The sequence below is a fragment of the Falco punctatus genome, assembly GCF_963210335.1.
Source record: "Falco punctatus genome assembly, chromosome: 4".
NCBI classification, from domain to species: Eukaryota; Metazoa; Chordata; class Aves; order Falconiformes; family Falconidae; genus Falco; species Falco punctatus.
Window position 1 is genome coordinate 25290214 of NC_137583.1, and position 20107 is coordinate 25310320.

A 20107-nucleotide genomic window follows, 5' to 3' on the forward strand; every position below is an offset into this window, starting at 1 on the left:
ATTACTTTGATGTTCCTGCTAGGCTGATTTTTAAAAGTAGGAGAAAAATAACTCCTAATGTCATTTTCATTTACTTTTAGGACATCTGTGGTTCCATCCCCCGGTCCATGCTGCTGGTGATGTGACTTTCTTCCGAGCAGTTTTATGGACGGAGCGTTGTGAAATCTGACATTTGTAGCCTTAAATCTCAGTTCTGTTTGCTGTGTAAAACCTTTCATCCCACATGCATTTTTTATGAATGGATTGAAAAATGCGAGAAATAAAGCCTGTAGCTCCAACTCCTGTGGCTGTGTGCAGAGCAGGGCCGCTCAGCCAGCACGGACAGCCCTGGGGAGCGGGGCAGTGCTGCTGCACCCGAGGCTACTTGGATCTGCGAGGGCTCTCATGCAGAGATGCTTCCAGTTGTGCCGGGCTCAGACGTGGGCGTGATGGTGCTGAAACACTGCAGAGAAACGCAAGACTGGTGCGTCTGCATGCTGCTGTTGGCAGGTGGCACAAGACCATGGGCACAGTGGTGGGGAGCAAGACGGGGTTCTTGATGTGCTGGGGAGCCCGGGACCGGTCAGCCAGAGACAGCCTGGGGACGGCATGTCTGAGCCCTGTGGTGGGGATGCTGTAAAGGAGGCAGCTGCTGGAGCCCTTCACAGCAATCCCTCTCGGCTCTGTTGTTTTAGGGCAATGGTTGCCCCTTTGGATTGTCAAAACCCTGGTTTACTTCCTTTTCCAACAAAATAAACCTGAATATTCATTGTTGAGAAATGATAAACAAATCTGTCCTCACACCCAGGAGCTTTGCCAGCTGGGCTTGGCTAGATAGGAGTCTGTTTGTGAAAGCTTTCAAGGATTTTTAAAAATAATGTGTTTTGAATCATTAAACCAATGAGGTGATCTGGTCTTCTGAAATAAACAGTAATCACGTTGAAGTGAAGTCTGAACTTCTGTCTTGGCAAAACAATTTCTGACACTTCTCTTTCTTATTTTTACATTTGTGTTTATGTTTATGTTTATTTTTGTTCTTGGACACTGTTTCTTACACCACATCTTTCCTGCTATAGCAGGAGATCACACACTTATCCAAGTACTTAGGGCATTCGGCTGAAGGAGTCCCCTCCCTGCGCTCCTTCCCCTCGTAGCCAGAAGCATGCCTCCGAGTCCAGATGGCCCCATTCCACCACTCTCTAGCCATTAGTTTGTATTCAGTATTCATAATTGCTTCGCTAACTGAGAAACTTTACAATCTGTTGCAGACCATTATATGCAAAACCATGCCCAAATAATTGATCCCCTGCCATCCAAATTGCAGAAGTGCTCGAGCATTTTGTAATCTTACAGAAAAGGTTTGTATTCTGTGTATTTCAAATGTATATTAAAATAAAATTGACAATGAGATAACAAGGCATAATTTTACAGCGGCTCTGTCATTAAGCAATCATGCACCCATACCTGTGCACCGAGGCGGTGTCCTGCCAGGAGCGTTCTCGCTCCAATGTGCTATCTGGAGCTGAACTGACGCAATTTACTCCTCTGATGTTCCACATTTGCCATTCCCATCTCGCCAGCGCCACGGCATGCTCGCCCGTTTGCCACAAAGCTGGGAGATTGTTTAATGCTCGGGCGGGAGAAGGGGGCCTGTGGCCTCTCCGTGGGGCAGCTCCCAGGCGAGGCATGCCAGCTGGTTTCAGCCCGCTCTCCTGAGCCCGGGGGCAAAGCCACCTCTGTTGTGCCCTGCGATGCTGCAGCTGCTGGCTTTGGGAGGGAGAGGAGGCTGCGGCACTGCCCAAGGCTGGCACTGGGGTGGGGTGAAGCTCCGTTAGTGCATGCCGTGACGGCCCAATGCGCTGGGTGGGGTGCAGAGCCAGCGCTGGTGTCTTCAGTCCCTGCTCAGGAGGTGAGCCATGTGTCCCCAGAAAGCAAATGATATACCTAGAAGATCAAAATCTGCCAGAAGTCCCATCTTTCTGGGATGGTGCCACTTCAGTGGGTGCAGGGAGGCAACCTGAGCCCGCTCCCAGCCGCACAGCCCATCCCCCGGGGCATCCGAAGAGGCTGCAGGGACCCCGCTCCACCGTGTGGCACTGGCAACGCCACAGCCCTCCACGCCGGGCAGCGGCAGCCCCGCGGTGGGCACGGTGCCTTGCAGCACACGGGGGTTCGCTTGCAGGCTCTGGTGTCTGGGTTGTGCTCCTTGGGCTGGGCAACTGCCCGGCGGGCCTGGGCAGCCCGTGCTGTTGTGCCGTGCTGGAGGAGCTGAGCACACCCAGCTTTCCTCCAGCAAGCGAGTCTGGCAGGTGGCGAGCAGCCGCGCCGGAGGGCACAGGACAAGGCAGCATGCGGGCCAGAGGTGCTAGGGGAAGGGACAGAGACGATGCTGTTTGCGTTATTCCAGGGGCTTGCTCTCCGGAGCCGGTAGGTGCTGAGGAATGGCTGTGGCTGCCACTGAGCTCTGCTCCTCAGGCTGCTCGGGGGTGGATAGATGGTGAAGCACAGCAGGTCTACTGGTCCTCAGCTTACGGTGTGACAAGACAGGGGTTGTGTGACCCTTTCCCACGGCCATTGCTACTGCCAAAGATTCCTTGCAGCAAGAAGTGAGATTTTCTATGCTTTTTGGCTTTGTCCTAAGTGAGTCTCTGGGAGCATCACACAGAGGGCCTGGAGGTGCAGGGCCGTGCTTACCTGGGAAACGCGCTTGGGGCTGCCCAGATCGGTCCCGCTGGCGTGGCCGGTCTGTGCGGGCGCTGCCCTGCCGAGGGCTCTTGCCACCTCTCAGTTGTCCCAAGTGCAGCAGTTGTGAGCACCAGGGGAGGGAGGAGCCTTGGTGGACAACTGAGTCACCCTGCCACAGCCACAGCGGGAGGTCCATGCAGGAGCAATGTTGGCACAGCTGGCCCCGGTGGTGCTGACCTGCTGATGCCTGGTTTCAGAATGCCTTGTTTATAATGAATGATTCATGTGGAATGCATCCTTAGGACATGAAGGCAGGGAATGTGACATAAAGCTTTATAAAGGTTTCCAAACAGAGAACCAGCAAGGTCTTCTGTAGGATGATAGATCTCTCCTTAAGTCATAGGAGGAAAGGCTCCTACAAAGAGTAATAAATTCATAAATTCCTCTAGTCACCAGGGTTATTTCCCACAAAAGAATTTATTGCATGGCATACATTTCTCTGCTCACAATAATGAGATCTGGGCTCCAACACGTGACATTTATGACTGGCATTATTAAAAAAAAAAAAAAAAAAAAAAAAAGAAAAAGGAAAGAAAAGACATACAGTCTTTGAGGAAAATATGTGGGACAAATCTCCAGTTCACATACACAGTGTATTCACACTCCAGAACAGGGCAGATTGGGCTGCGTTTCAACCAGGGAACCGGAAAGATCTTTGTGAATGCTTTTGTGGGGAAATGAGCTGCAGTGGGAGCACTGATCCTGAACACTCCCCCGTCTGCCACAGTCCCTGCCACCACCTAAGGTTTGGGAGGCTTCCTGGGCTCAGCCATGCCACCAGCTGACATGCAGGTTGTATGTGTAGATGCTCAGTCCCCTGTGCCATACACGTCTTCTGGGCTGTCCTCAGATGTAGGGCTAGCATCCTTCCTTCTGAACAATGCAGATGCCACGGAGCTCTGCCTGAGGCCAGAGGCAGAGACAACGTTGCCTCCTTGCTCCAGCACACCCATCTTGATCCCTGCAGCCCAGTGCTCCCCTGAGGCATGGACTGTGAGCCCCTGCAGAAGGACAGGGCAGGCTGGCAGCTCAATGCGGGAAGGCACGGGGCATCCCTGGCTTCCTCCAGGCCAGCAGAATGGCTGACCTGGTACAGAGGGCTTTAAATCTCTGACATGCTGAGACCGTGATCCAGAGCACCTCTAGTGCTGCAGAAGTCCCATGTGCTCTGCACTCCAGAGCTCCCCATGCATCTCCCTGACATCACATGAAAGGACACTCTGAGCTGCTCTTTGCCTAATGGGGTAGTTTGGATGTTACAGCCTAAAATTAAAGAGCTCATTAATTACTATGCTGAAAGCCAGGTTCTCTTTAAGCCTGTTCTTTATCATGATTAATGAGGCAGCACTGCCTCCTTCCCCCTCTATGCAATCTTCCGTCCTGCCAGAGTGGGATCCTACACAATCCTGCTTCCCGCTGCTCCTCTCCTCCCTGCTTGGCAGTAACGGCACCAGCAGAGTTCAGGGCTGAGCATTGCCCTGAAGTCCACGCTGCTCACGCTCCCAGAGCTTGAGCTGCTCCCTCTCCTGCCAGTGCCCTCTGATCCTCCCACCTGGCATTTGCTTCCTGCTGGAAGGTAACCCTGCAACCCACCCTGGCCAGGACAGAGGGACAGCACTGGGGCTACCAGCCAGCCCTCTGGCGCGCACCAGCTCCCATGCCTGGCTGGGCTGGAGCAGGTCTCAGCCTGCTGGTACTGATGGGTTATTTTGGCTCCGTCTCATCTGGGACTCATGTGCAGCTTGTTTCCCTGTGGGAATTGGTACTTGTCCCCACGGCATGGTATCCAGTCACCCGTGCAGGAGAGATGTGCGTGCCTCACCCCTGCTGGCAACTCTCCTGTGCTCAGCTAATAGTGCTGGCATGGCTTGGGAGCATGGGGTATAACTGCAGCCTGCTGTGGAGCTGGAATCCTCTTCCTGCCATCACGCTGTTGGCTCCTGAGGTTTCTCAGTTTTGCAGAAGAGGCGGTGGCAGAAGATGGGCATGCCTGTCTGCAGGATGGTCACTTACTACCTGGGAGTTTCCAGTTAGATTTGTCTGCAGAAAGAAAGCAAAGACATTACTGCGCAGCAGGGCTTGTTATGCAGCTTAAACCTTGGATAGTGTTTTTTCAATAAAATAGATGAAAACAATATCAGTGGCAGCAGCATGCACAACGCAGTGCAGCTGCAGGAGCCCGGGCTGGATTATGCAGATCTGTCTGTTGGAGAAAGAAACCAGCCTACCTTTGTGTCTTGTAATAAAACTTTACACTTGCTCAGTGCATTTTAATTAACTCTCTCTGCCCCTCCTGCCTGTGGGAGGCATCCAAACCCTCCGCATGGTGCTGGCAGGCTCCTGGCTTTTCGCAGCCTGCAGCAGCTGCATCAAACACTTTTGGAATTGCGAGTGGCAAGCATCTGACTGAGCCCCTCTGCCCTGCACCCTGCGCTGGGGAAGGTGCATGCCCAGCTGCAGGGCTGCCTCCGCGTCAAAGCACCCCGACAGCAGCAGAGGGCCAGGAGGGCATCCCCACCTGGGAAGGGATAGCTGCCAGACAAATTGCCCTTTTTAAGCAGGATGCCCAGCAGCATGTGGAAAATCTATGGGAGAAGACTGAAGTTTGACCCCCTGCTCCGCTCAGATGGAGGATACAGCTGTGTGGTTTTGTGCCGGGGGAAGGGAAACAAGGCTGGCAGAGCACATGGTTACCCTCATGTGTGATATGGGCTGCCCCCTCCCAGCTTCCACTGTGTGCAAAAGATGTGACCCTGCTTGATACGGTGTGTGTACGCAGAGAGGCTAATCCCATGAGACGCTCCAGAAATTGTCTGCATACATAATTGTCAAATATGCTCCCTGTGTTAAGCTCTTAAGTTTATGTACCTTGGTTATATGGACCTTGGTATTGTCAGGAAAAAAAAAAACCAACACCCTAGGAATTATATTGCAAAGTTGTTTGCAGGATAAATGCCTCTAATAATAAAGGATTTATAAAATGCTGTGATGGAATTTGGTGTGATGAAGCCTCTCCAAAAGCACTTTGACTAGTAGAGGTAATACCTCCCTGGGGAGCACTGCATGCTCCACTTGCGTTCAGAAGGGATATGTTCTTGGGTGTTAATCCTCTGGTGGCAAGGCTGTCAATAATTGATACTTCATGTATAGCTATTTTACAAAGCTAGAGGTCTTCTGGAAGCCTTGGGATTAGCAGAATGATTGAATAATTGATATTACATGATTTATATGATTTTGAAAAATTCACAGTGTATGTTGTCTGAGGAGGAGCCCAATTTTGGTTGCAATTCAGCCAACCCACCTCCCTCCTTGTTCTCCACCTCCTAAATCTGGGAGGCAGGTGGGTACAGAGGGAACACACACATCATTTGCATTGCAGAAAGAGTGAACTTAATGACAACACTTCATTTGCATTTTTACTGAGCAGAGTGGAGGTAGGGAGAGAAACAAGGTAAACATCCCCTCAGAAGCCTAAGGACAGATTCTGTACTCTTACATGTGTGCTGGGTGACATAGACCATAGCGTGACGTATTTCCTGCTGGGGTGGGGGTTCCAGGAGCGGGCCCCCTCGCACACTACCAGGGACATGCGTTCCTGCTGTAACAGGTGGTGGGATGCTGCACTCCGGACCAGGCTGTGTGCAAGCAGCGCTTTGAGGGTGAGCTCACCATCCAAACTGGGCTTTTAACAGACAAGAGTGCGTCCTGAGAGCTGTGTCTCTGCACCCACTCTGGAAAGAGGTCTGCTGCAAGGGCACCAGCTGCTACAGCACCATGCGTGCCGGAGGGGAGCCCAGAGGTCAGCTGGCAGTGACCTGAGTGTCTGGTACTGGCAATGCACTTCACTGTTCCTTCTTTTCATGCTTCTGATCCTGGTATCAATGGTTTGATCCTTTAATTCAGCTCAGCAAACAAGATAAATGTGGTTTACTCTTCACTCCTACCTTGTGACGAGCGCGGTCTCCCTGTGAGCACTGCTTGGGATGGCTGGGGCACTTGCACAGTGCCTGCCTGGTGACGCTCCTCCTGCGCCCGGGGGCTGAGACACATGGGCTCTGTCAGGATGCCAGGGCTGTTCGAGCTATTGACAAAAGCCATGTGTGCCGGAGGAAAACTGCTTTGCAGGGCCACGCCAGCTGCCCTTGGTTGGGGTAGGGCCCTGTGGAAGCCCCATGGCTGGTCAGTACAGCCCCTCCCCTGGGATTCCCTATTCCCACGGTGCTGGAACCCTTCCTTTGCGGTCCGGAGCTGCCTGGTGTCTGCAGAGTGCCTGTGCCAGTGCCCAGAGGTGGCAGCCGGCAACCCAGGATGGTGCCACTTGGGGCAGGGAAGGTGAGGTGCTCCAAGGTGACCTGCAGTGCATCCCAGGGCAGAGCCCAGGAGGCATCAGCCCCCCTCCCAGCCCCCAGAGCCCCCCCAGCCCTGGGCGCAGCTGTGCGTCTTTGAAGAGGGGGAGCCCGGAGCACTGTTACTATAGTTACTGCAGGGCTGAGGGTAACAGGCAGAGAGATATTTAAAAATTGATTGTTCTAGCAACAGCTCATCCATGTTTGGCAACATCAGACACATGATGTCAGCTTGCTGAGCCGGGGCCCCGCAGCCTCTGACGATCCCTTGTCATCCCTTGCCCAAGAAGCAAAGCGTGGGTGTGCAGGGAGTGCCTGGCTCCTTGGGGATGCTCAGGGGAGCCGCGAGCTGCTGTGAGAGGTGGGGGGGGATGCTGGAGGGTGCTCTTGAGGCTGGTCTGGTGCCGCAGCTCGGAGCCTGGTGCAGGTGGTAACTGCTGCCATCTGGTACGTGAGGAAAGGGCTTTTTTGATCCTTTCTTAACGGGTCACCAGAACTGAGTCTGACGAGATACAGCAGTGGCTCTCAGGGCTTTGCAAGGCAGCTGCCTCCTGCAGATGTGGCCTCGTGCTCTCCTCACTCCCTGCAAGGCCCTGCTGAGAAGAGGAGCGCAGGGGCCAGGCAGCTGGGTTGGCGGGGGGAGCCGGAGCTCCCTGGTCTGCCTCCCCAGCCGGGACCCATCCTGTGAGACCCCGGCCAGGGGCAGCGTGCAGCTGGCATGAGCCTGTGGCCGGCTCCTCTCCCCGACGGGCGGGTGACGTGCCGCCTCGCCGCACCCCCGGGAGCCAGCAGTGGTGCGGCCGTGTGCCCGGCGCGCCGAGGCGGCATGGCAGGGCCTGCTGGCTGGAGCTCGCCATGGCCAGGAGCGGCTGTCAAGGCTCCAGGAGCGGACGCATGCTGCATGGCCCCACCAGGGTGCACCTCGTGCGTGGCCTGGCCAGGCCCCGGCCCGCCTGGGCGGCTCGGCAGGGACCTCTGCTTGAATGTCCCTGGTGCAGGGGGTGCTTCAGTAGCCACAAGTAATTTAGCAGCACAGGGAATGCTTAAGAGCACTTCAAAACAGTTTCTAGGGCAGGAAAAGCCTGGCTGAAAGAACAACAAATATTGGATTTGTTTTGTGTAGAGAAAATGGCTGCCACAGTGTCAGGACATTGTGTAGAAAGTGTTTTCGTTCCTTGTAAATTAGCCCAAGGGCTTGTCCTCCTCCTGTACTTCCTGCAGAGCTCTGGGCTGGTTTTATTCACAGCACTGAGTGCTGTTGCTAGGTGCCAGAGAAAAGCACTAGTATTTTGTGTGTTTTCTTTTCCAGACACGAAAACTGAAAGCTGACCATGTAGGCTGACCTCTGGGTAGATGTCACCTGGAAACAAAGAGCTTTCACTAGGCAGACTCAGAGTTAATTTTCTCCACCTCATGTGGCAGTGCTGGTGCCTTGGTCTGGGATCAAAAAAAGAAATCATGTTTCTGTCTCTCTTCCTCTGTGGTTCTCTCTGTGGCTATCCACCATCCCACGCAGAAGACAGCATTCCCAGGGGAAAGCAAAGCAGCATCAGCTAGCAAAAATCTTTGGGATATCTGGGTAAGCAAGGCTCAGAGTATCACGCCAAAGGGGAGCTTTATCAGAAGCGCAGAGGCAAAAGGGGGTGTGTGCTTTGCCCCCCAGCAAACCCTGCACAGTGGGTAGCACCCATCAGCAGGATGCCCTTGCACCTGGGTCAGGCCCAGAACAGCCCTTGGGCTTCACCTGCCTTGTGCCCACTCTGCAGGCTTCATTGGCAGCAGGTGATGTTTATGAGGGGTTGTGGGTTTTTTCTTTTTTCTCCCCCATCCCCCCACCCCCTTCCTTCTCAAAGAAGAGATAAAAGGAAGAGCAGGAGAGGTTACGCTTAGGTGGTGCTGGTGATCAGCTAGTGCATGTGGAGATGAATGCAAGAAGGCTGTCCTGCTAGAGCCAGGAGAAGATATGGATGTATCCAGCAGCAGGGATGGACCAGCCATTGCTCCTTTCAGATGTGTGAGTCACACAGAGCCCTGGAGAAGAGAAACATTTTGATCATTTGCATTTTATGCATGAGAAGGTTAATTACAATGATGGTAAAGACAGTCATTGGCATGACAATTTGATTAGAAGGGAACTTTCGTTCTCAAAGAGAACTAGCTAGGGGCAACATCTTTTTTCTGAAGCAGTGGGGTTTTTATCCCAAAGGCTGCAGTAGCCTGTTGTGGGGGTACTGGGGAGAGCTTTGGTATGATTTCATGCACCAGTTGGAATATCTTTGTCTAAGTCACTCCCTGTGCTTATAAATCCCTGACTGTGAGTAGGGGTGATAAGATCTCAAGGCATCCCTGTCTGTGCAGTAAGGAATTAGTAAAGATATATTAACAAAGTTATTTAATTGCTATGCATCAGTGCCAGGAGCTTGGGTAATAAACAAGAAGATTCAGAGCTGCTCATTTATGAGAGCCAATTTGAACTATTTGTTGTTGCTGAGACCTGCTGGGCAAGTTAACTGGAAAGTTAACGCTCAAAACCTATAACTAGAAAACTGTTGGGCTGCATCTCTCTGGGAGATATGGGGGGGTGGGGGGGAGGGGCAAAGGTGATGAAAGGTCAGTCTCTGTCAGAAGCGATGCTTCTGCTGCTGATAACTCAGTAGCAAGTGATCTCAGATATGCGGCAATGGTTGTCCTGGTATGCAGAGCATGAGGTGGGATGGTAGCAGGTGTTTGCTGTGAAAAACAGAACGTGTGATGGAGCAGAAGGATCAGGTCCATGTGAATCTACAGCAAGAGGGAGAAAAGACTGAGTTTGCGTGGGATATTTTGCTTGGAGTGGTGTGTGCTAGAGGTCCCATGCTACCATAATGAAAATGGCCTTGGCATTTCCAAAACCCATACATGATAGTTCCCTGGCTCAGGAGTGGCATCCAAGGGTTCTGCATTAGCCCTCCTTTGGACAGAGAAGGACTGGTCACTGACCTGAGCCTCTGAGGTAGCTTTGATGCAGGGGGTTGTGACTCAGACATGTTGCTTATGTATAAAGACAATAAAATCCAAATCCATCTGTGGCTGAATACTTGGTGCTTTTAAAGGGCTAATTTCACAAAATTGAAAATAATTATGAAGCATATCATTTGGGAGGAAGGATTTTAGGAGAAATGTAAACAAGTGAAAGAAAATGAAAGTGTAAAGAGAATGTAAATGAGAAACCAAGTCTTACAGAATGTCGATAAAGGGAGGAGAAAGCTTTGCTGGGAACTGGTGACCCTGGAGGGGGGAAGGGGTGCTTCCAGCTGGGCTGGACAGATGCTGTAGAGAATAGATAGGAGTCAGAGGTTGTCTCCTACCAGTGAGGCTGGAGCAGCATGTCTGGTTCTGCTAGCTGCGCTAAGGCGGAAGCAGACATCTAAGGAGAGTTGAGAAGAGCTGCAAGATGATTACAGAGAATGAAATCATACTGTAAGGTGAGAGCCTGCAGGAGGGAGATCCTGTACTTTCTGTCAGAGGCAAGCTGCGGAAGCAACTTACTTCTGCCTGTAAGTACTTAAGTAGGGAATGGAGCTCTGATGGCAGACAGCTCTGTTGTTAGACAGACCTTTATCTGCCAGACTAGATGCAGCTGAAGACAGACAAGTTCAGATTAAAAGAAGCTACACAATGGAAACTGTGAGTGTAATTAAGCACTGGAGCAATGCACCTAGGATCTCTTCCTCACTAGAAATGCTGCAGTGAAGATCAAATGTTTGCTTTCTAAAAAGGTTTGTGGTTGTGAAAACTGGAATTTATCCAGGGCAGTCTGATGGCCTGTGCTTGGCTCAAGGTCAGACTGGGTGCTCACTGGGTCCCTTCTGGCCTTATTACCCACAAATGTATATGCAGGCAAGATACATATGATTTTTTTTAAAAAAAAACACCCAATCATCAGCTTGGCCTGAGCTGGAGGAAAGCTCTGGATAGGCAGCTGGAGCAGGGCTGTCAGAATGAAATGGCTCAGGGACCACAGTGGAGAGCTGCTGCAGTCCTGGTGCTTAGCAGGGATGGAAGGGTCCCTGGGGAAGCAGGGAGGGCAGAGGACAGTGCAAGGTCAATGGTCTTTGAACAGTGCAGAGAGGGGGAGAACAGTGGGCTCTGCCCATGCAGGCTGCCTGGGGTGGTGCAGAGCGCGAGGTGCAGGGGCAGCGTGTCTGGCTGTGGGGTGCCTGCTGGGGCTCTTCCTTGGGAAAAATGTGCCCTTAAAGAGATTCTATCTGGGAAGACTTTAACTTTGCCTCAGATGGCATCCCTTGGTTTTATTTTTCTTCTGGTGACTCCCATCTAAGGGGAGAAACTCAAGTGCCAATGCTGACCTGCTGGCTGAGCCCTAGGCTTGTGCAGGTAAATTGCCATTTCACTTACCGCTGAGTGCCTAGGAGGACTTTCCCCATCTTTTTTCAGGGCTGACAATTGGTGCATTTCACTTCGCATTTAAGTATTGTTATCTGTGTTTGTCATGCCCATGGCAGTCTCCCCCAGTTTTTAGTAGCTGTCAGTTTAAGTTATGACTGCCTAGAATGGATTATATAGTCTTATTTGCATGGAAGAAATATTTGAATACATCAACATGCCTTGAATGCCTAAGATTTAAACCACATGAGTACGCAAGTTTGGTGTATGGGTATAAGGAGGAATGAAAGCAGTGTTATTGCCATGCAGCTCTCTGTTGCATTCAGCAGAGTCAAGCCTCAGGGACTTCTGAAGGGAAGGTTCTCACGTGTGCTCTCGTTGCTTGCTGCCTCTTGCCTGCTCCCTGGAACTGCTGAAGCTCCAAGTGTCGTGTTGGCTGCTCTTGCCTTGGTGGGTCCCAGCAGAGGAAACACAAGGTTCTTCTCTAATGCAGTAGGAAGCAGAGTCCAGGTTTGTAAGGGGTGGATGCTGGAGTAGGAGCTCTCCTGCAATCTTCAAAAAAAAAAAAAAAAGCTGTGCTTCTCTGTTGGCTTGTTGCTATCCTGTTGTACCTTGTTCCCTGAAAGCCCTGCAGGCTCATGCTTTACCCTGGCAGTCCCTTGCTGCATCGGAGTGACTGCAAAGGATGACTGTTTCAGTGTTGGTCTTCACCTTTGAAAAGCTGTATTTTCCTGCTCCTGCAACCCTTCTGCTCCCTGTGATCGAGCATATTAAATAAATTGCACCCTGGCCTTGTCCTTTGGGCCAGGGGATGCCTTGACCCAGGATTCCCCTGTCTGGGCACCATGAAGCTGAGCTCTCTAGAGCAGCCTGTGGAGAACTGGGTTTGGGGCTTGGCGGGTGTCTGCATAGCTAGTGCTTCCCAGGGACCAGTCTGGCACCTTCCCCTCGCCTCCACCAGTGCCTGTTGCTAAAAATATCTTTTGATAGTCCTTGTGTACATCTTTGTCAGTATTTGCACATTTTGCCTTTTCACTTGTGTTGGCTGTACTTGTCTTGGTTCCTAAAAACCTTTCAGGCAGAGGCTCAGTACCAGCCTGTGGCACTGTCCTCCAGGCCTGTGCACCCTGTGTGTGCTTCTCCTCTTGCTTTGGCAGGAGCGGAGGCAGTGGTGCTTACAGGGATGTTAAATTTGCTACTGTCTCTAGAGCCTTGTTTAGTTCTTTGTGCATTTTCCTTCCCTGTACATAAATGCACAGACATCTGGGTCAGTCAGCGCCATCCTTCTGTTCCAGCTACTGCACAGCATCTGCTTCCTTTCTTACCACTTAATAAAAACTTCCTCTCCTTTTCTCGCCTACACACAGTTCTTCATCCTGAAGCAGCTCATGGACTTGTTCTGGAAATGCTTGGCCACCTGCTTCATGCTCTGTCTCTGGCCAGGATTCTGAGTTGTTACACCTATGATATATTAAACTTTTGAAACCTAAAAGTACAGTTGCTCTAAAGGATAAATTGACCCTATAGCCATGCCAAGGCGCAGAGAGGGGTTCTTTCTGAGTGTTGCTCTTGCTGTAGTACAGCAGTTAATTTTGTTGACCTGTAGCACCATCATGCCTGGATGCTGTGGTCACAGCCTCATTGCACAGGGCAGGACAGGAGCACAGAGAATGAGCACAGCCCTGGAGAGCTGATGGGGCACATTCCTCCTCCACTTCAGCTGCTGACCTTTAGCATGAGCCTGTCTAGAGACCTCTGATAGATCAGCAGGGATTGCTTTACATTGATGAATACAAAATACGTACCTTGTGTAAAAGGCTTTTCCTCTGGACGAAAGAATTCCTTTTGTCAGATTTTCCTGCTGTATAATCCCCCCTACTCCATTTTCTTTTTTGTTTGACCTATATTATTCAAGTTCCAGTTCAATTCTGTCATTGTGCAAATGGGGTGACCAGGTACTCTTCTCTGCTGATTCATCGCTGGCACCACAGTACCCTCTGACATATGTAAAATGTTCCTCTCGGTATGAGCCAGGATCTCGCTAACCTTCTAAGCAGTGCTTGTGGGTCAGAATACAAACAGAGGTGCCGAGTCTGACACATGCAGCTACTCCTACACAGTGCTAGCTCCCGCAGCAGCATTTAAGCAGTTCCTGGTATCAATATTACTCCTGCCTGCATGTACAACTTCTTATTGCTGGTAAATTGCAATGCATTCACAGCTCTTTGCCTTTTCCTGCTGTTACTAAGGCAGGAGAAGTTGATCCAGATAGCAAAGTTTTTACCAGAAAGCCTGCTAGCGTGGCGGTTGGAGTAAGCGCACAGCCATCAATTCTTGTGACTGTGCCTCCTCTTAACTCTTGGGCAGCCCTGCAAAGGTCTCTTCTTCAAACCTAGTCTGGTGAGGCTGGTCCCCCTCCCGCCACCCTGGAGAGGAGCTGTTACTGCCCACACTGAGCAGGACCCCTCCTCACATGTTGAAGATGCTCTAAATATAAGTAATTTGAAGACTTGTGGGGGGAGACTGGGTGTGCTGTCAGCTGAGGGGCTGGATGGAGGCCTGAGACATAGAAGGCACTGCACATAGTAGCCCATATAGCTGGTTTTCCAGAGCACCTGATGGTGCAAGAGTGTTGGTGTATGCAGAGACACCCAGATGGTGCAGCTAGTCAGTAACTTCTGCCCTGCACTGAGGAAAGTCTTGTCCCCAAGTCCTGCAGCCTGGTGGGAGAAAGACCCTCCAGACAAGGGAAGTGGTGGTGAGGAACCCTCTCTGCTGGGTCAGCTGCCAAGTATGTGGAGCTTTGTCCCTTTGTGGGTAGGTGGGCATCATGGAGGTGTAGCCTGGCAGACTGGAGGAAAAAGGGTGTCCTGGCTGCTGTGGGGGAAGACTGCATTTCCCTCACCCATGGAGAGCTCTGCCCGTTGCCAGACCTCCTGGCAGGGGCTGTGTGGGAAGGAGATGTCCCTGGGAGTGACTAGGGGAGCAGAGAGCAGAAGTTGGCAGCCAGGATGGTGTATGGGGACTTCTGCTCATGGGCTCCTCGCAAGGGCTTGGGTCTGATCCCTCAAGGGCTGGTCTTGCTATCACCCTGCTGCTCAGCTGGGAGCTGAGGAGAGGAGCTTGTGGACTGGTGGGCTTCTTCTGCAGTCTGCATGAAGTGATGTCTGGAGGGTTTTTCAGTTTGTGTTGTCATTAGGACTTACATGAAAAAAACTTGTGACTGTAACTGGGAGGTGAAAGCTAACAGCTTGTCTCAGCTATTATTATACATGCCAGAAGGAGTAATGATTAAAGGGACTGCACTGTGAGGTAAAGAGATGCCATCCTGGAACCAGATGACTGGGTGATACAATTAAGATAAAGAAATCGCATATTGTTGGCAATAGGGAAGCAGAAGTGATGAAATGTGTGATTGGGAAGTGTGGGAACAAGATGAAATTAAAGAAAAATCACAATAAGGAGCAGAAAATGAGCAGGACTTGGAACAAGAGATGCAGTTGTTGAGAAGATAAGAAGAGCAGAAATAAATTGAGAGCAAACATCCTTTGAGTAGAAATGAAGACATACAAAAAAAGTCTTTCCAAACTCTATTAAAAATAAGTTGCTGTGCTAAAATGAGAACATTACAACCTAAAAGAAATGACAATATTAAACTATTAGCCTCTACGGTCACTGCTCGGGGAAGGACAGGGCAAAAACCCTCACAGAATGAGCTATGCTAGTGTGGGACTTCCTGCAGGGATCCAAATCTGTGCAATTATTGCGCCTTTCAGGAATGAAGCACTTGGGATTTGTTAACAGGGGTATTGTAGTGACTTACCCTCCAGTAAGGGCTCGGTGACCACAACTAAGCCAAAGCCAAAAGCATTTGGTGGGAATGAGTGAGGAGCTGCTGGTGAGGTGACAAGGTGTGTCTGTGGGTGCACACCACTGGCAGTGCACACGTGTGTGCAAGGATGGGGCTGCCAGAGGTTTGGGGAAGAGCCTTGGGTGAGGTGGGCTGGAGCACGCCTGAGCTGTACTGGAGAGGCTGATGGAGCAATGCCTGGTGTGCGCGTCTGTGGGCATGTGCTGTGTTACAGCCCTGCAAAAGCCAGGGAAGGACTGACCTGGCTCTGCAGTCAAATGTGCCATCAGGGGTCCTGCTTTTGACTAAAACAGGTGATGATGAGTGATGTAGCTGCATAATTATGTGCTGCCAGAAAAGGGCTGAACAGTGCCATGGAGTGTCCAAGAGCAGACTGAGAACCTTAAAGGGTGTAATGCATGTGTGGTGGCAGGTGGCCAGGAGCAAAGTGCCTGTCCCCTCTGGTAAAGCTGCTCATCTGTGCAGCTCCTCCTCCCTGCATCGTGCTCCTAGACAGCAGTGGTGGTGGCCCCAACTTGCTGGCAGCTCACTGGCTGCATCGTCCCAGGAAGAGCAGCACTAATGCAGCCAGCAGGACTCTGCCATATGCAGGGGTCGAAGCTGTCACCGGGCTGGAGTCAGGGCTGCACTCAGAAGTAGATGCAAAACATCCTCGACACAATTTCCCTGCAGCAAGATGTACATGTATATGCGTGCATGGTTTCAGGAAGCTCTGAGGCCTTGTGATTGCTATTTCTAAAACCTGGGGAGGCTCTGGGACATGCTGGCGACAGGGCTGCATAAGCAGGTTGGTAGCACTGAAATGTGTGAAAGGAATTCTGTCCTTGTGCTGCGTACAAGATGTCTGTGCTGAGCTGCAGCTCTGAAACCTGTCATAGCCAATCTTCCCAGGGGCTGTCTGTGGAAGGCAGAAGGGAGCTGCCACTGGTAACAGCTTCCAGTGGGCGACTGAGCACAGAGATGCACTTGCTTTCCAAGAGCCCACATGGCCCTGAGCCACACCAGCAGAGGGAGGATGGGACCAGCCAGCACCTGGGGCTGTGAGGAGCCCAGGACCTCTGTGGGGATGCAGCACCTGATGCATGCAGCACTGTTGATGTGGTCCTCCCCAGCATCTCTCCTTTGGACAACCCCAGTGGTGGCATCACCCTTCTCAGAGTTGGGATGCCTCTCTTCAGGCTTCAGGACACACTAACCCTGTGGCCTCAGTGACATGTTCCTTCCGTGTATTTGTCTCCACATGCCCAAAGGGTGCAGCTACCTTCGTATCTACCTGTGTTCAGCAGATACATGGCAGAGTGGCTTGAGAGTCTACTGCTCTTTCTGCCACAGAAGAGGGTCTGAGTTGCAGATGAAAAATGATGTCTTATCCTGCCTGGGCAGGCCTGGGGGCCATGTGAATTTACACTGGGTGGTGTGCAGGCCTGGTAAGCCCAGTCCTTTTGTGTATTTTTGCTGTATTGGAGGAGTCTGCTACATGCTTGTGGGATGCTCTGTGCTGCCTGGCTTCTGTGAGGCACAGTCCCTTGGGATTCCCTCCTGCAAATCTGCATGTGAGGTCTGTGTGACATGTCCTCCTTGAAATTATCAAAGGGCTGGTAGTGTGCTCCCAAGACAGTAGTGCAGGCTGGCTCCCTGTGCTTTGTCCCCCTACAAACCAATGGTTTAGAGATCGTGGTCACAGAGCAACAACAATATGTTTGCATAGTTAAATCCTGAATCTTGGTGTTGGGGAATGATTGGTTGTTGCTATCTTCCTTTTGTGATACTTTCAGTGACTTCTCATTTGTTTGGAAGAAGTTCCATTAATATACTCAGCAGTCCAGTGCTGAGAGAAAGTTTTATCTGATCACTGAAACTAAAACTTTTGAGCTTGGCAAGTCTCAGAGATGGAGGACATGTGAATTCAAGTTTATTTACAGTTTGCAGAAACTTGAACTGCTCTGTTCACACAGAAAATGGATGTCACCTGGGTGCCAGGCAGCATGGGGAGTGTTCCTGGAGCAGCCCTGTGGCACAGCTCGGCTCCCTGGGCACTCTGCCCGGACATCCTCCAGCCTGGGCACTCCAGAGCAGAGAGCAGGTCCTGGCACAGCTCTGCACAGAGCGTCTGTAGGGGTGCTGGGTGAGCCCTGGGCTGCTCCAGTGCTGGGGTCTGCCTTGGACACTGCTTGCCGGGATGGTCTGTTTGGACAATGGAGTGGAACTTTCTCTGGAATGTTAAAAAGCAGATTTAAAACAGAGAGTCTTCAGCCTGGCAACAGGAGTGCTCCCATCCTGGCAGGCTGTGCTTGCTGTTCACATCCTGTGCTATCGATCCAGCCGGTGAGCCCTGCTCTCCTCCTGCTGTCTGCGGTAACGCGCTTTGGAAATGAATCTTCTTAAACCTCCAGCTGGTGATTCCAAGATACATTTTTCCACCTGTCACTTTCTCCTTGACCTCTGCAAAGAGTTACGGGTTAGAAGTGAAATTCAAATCGGGCAACTGCTTTATCTGCTCACCCTGCGTTTTCTTCCTTCTCCAAACTAAAAATGAGAAAGTACTATGACACCTGCACAGATGGATTGAGTCAGGGTGAAGATTTTAAACTTTATTCAATAAAGTGTTGGAGCTAACCAGGAAAATATTATTTTATCTCTTTAACACATGTGCTCTGAGCTGTTCAGGGCCTCCAAGCAATAGATCTTCCCCAAGGCTCGCAGGCATTTGCCATTACACCTCGCGGAAGGAGCAGTGCTAACGTCTCCTCTGTGCGGGTTGGAGCTGTGCAGGCACAGCTGTGCCGTTGGCACTGGGTGCTGGGTGTATGGACCAGCTTGGTTCCGTGGCCTTTTGCTTCTAGTCAGCAGAAATGTGTAAGGCTGGAAATGTCCCAGGTAGGATGGATGCAATCTTTCTTATCTTTTAATGATCTGTCAGCTCCAGCGGTTCTTCCTAGTGAATGATGTTTTGCATAGTGCACAGAAACCAGAGGCATACCTCCGTGTAACTGAACTAATTTCAAATTAATCAAGAATAGAATCTTGCATGTTGGGATCTAAACCTAAAGCTTGGCTGTGGTCAAGAAGCAGTTTCCTTTCCTGTGACGGGCCCAGGGTGAGGGCAGGACCATCTGTGTGGTGATGGGAATCCTCTGTCATTATCCTGTGCACCTTGCCCCCACAAAAGCTCACAGGCAGATAACTGCATTGTTAATAGCACAATTGCAAACATGCAGGGCTTGTCTAATTCTCCTATTTTACTTAATTAGTTGTTGATTACCACATTTTCTGGCACTGATTTTTGGGAATCCCCCGTCTCCTAGGTGACCACATACAGTTGGTATTCTTTATCCAGCACTCTGAAGCTGTTTTTAAGGACAACAGTAAAGTTTGTATAGCATTGGAGAGTGGAAATCCAATGACCCTCATTCAAGGATGACTTGTTTTAAGTTGGGAAATTCATAGCGATGTTGAATGAGGAAATGTAAACATCAGAGCAAAGGCTTCTACTTTGGGGTTTTTGTTGGGGGAGGAAGTCATGAGTATAGCGTGAGTCCAGCAAAGTCAAGTGTGCCCAAAAAATGCTGTGGCTGAGCCTTGCTCTTATGGTGGTGTTCTGCCAGTGCCTCAGGTTCAAATCATTACCATTGGGGAGCTGCTGTGAGATGCCAGAGTGCAATTTTGGATTTTTTGGTAATGTCTGAATTACAAAGTAAACTTCTGTGGATCACAAGGCTGCAGCCTTTACCCAGACTGAGGTCAAGCTGGGAAAGGACAGCTCCTGTCAGGGTCCCTGAGCTGTTTGCCTGAGCAGGTAGCTCCAGAGCCCTGCAGGAGCTGCAGGCTTTTGAAAAGATGAGCAATGGGAGCCTTTCCTCCCTGTGTGATTCTGTGTGCAGATGGTCTCAGATCTGCATGTCTCAATACATTAGTCTCACTGCTGCTGGTACAGGGGCTTACTGGCACAGGGGAGCTACCACCAGTTCTCCCCAAAAAAGTGCACAGCACAATGACTATGGGAAAAGGCACACATCCCCATGCCCCTCATCTGTAGAAGTTCAGGGTATGGCAGTGTTACACAAGTGCTGTGCTGTCCGCATCCTTCTGTGTGGGTTGAGGACCTGTTGCCCCTCTGCCCTGTGTGCTGCTTTCCTTGTGGGAGTTATGAGACAAGAAGTGCTCCTGCATGCCTGCTCCTGGGTGCCTGCTCCTCCATGGTGCCGGAGCTGCCCCTCGCTCGGGGCTCCATGCCGTCCTTGGCCTGGCTCCCACGTGCAGCTGCCGCAGCCCAGGGAGAGGATGCTGTCGGGCACTGTGGGAAGACTTGTGTCCAAGGTGTTGAGGGCACTGGTGGTTGGGACATGTGGGAGGGAGAGGGAGGGCGCTGTCCCTAGCCAAATGCTGCTGGAGGGGATTGGGGTGCCCTGGGTGCTGGTGCTGCTCCCTAGGCTGCTGGCCCTTGCAGGCACCAGCCCCTCTGATGCTGTTACAGACCCATTAACATCAGCAGCTCAGGCCCGCAGACCACCTCCAAATCCTTTGGAGATCAGCAAAGCAACTGAAGAGCCATGTGAGGCACTGGTGGGCAGCAGCAATGCAGCCTGCTGCAGGAGCTGCTTTCCTGGATGGAGGTGTCAGCGTGGCCAGGGCAGCTGGCCCACAGGTGCCCAGCATCCTCCTGCCCCTCCTCAGCAGCTGTTTCCCTTTCTGCTCTTTCTGAGCCTTTCTGCTGGTTTTGTGGCTTCTGTTCTCTGAAGTCAGCACTGAGTTTTCCTTCTTAGAATAATGGAATTGAATTCCT

At 51.2% G+C, this 20107-nt stretch overlaps 1 long non-coding RNA gene across 1 annotated transcript in view; it reads left to right on the plus strand.

The window, feature by feature from the left end:
* The window catches only part of LOC308063956, a 183981-nt gene that overhangs the window by 111027 nt on the left and 52847 nt on the right, over nt 1–20107 (plus strand). The window contains exon 4 of the long non-coding RNA XR_013928137.1: nt 81–6383. This is a non-coding gene — a long non-coding RNA (uncharacterized lncRNA). The remainder of the gene's footprint in view (nt 1–80; nt 6384–20107) is intronic.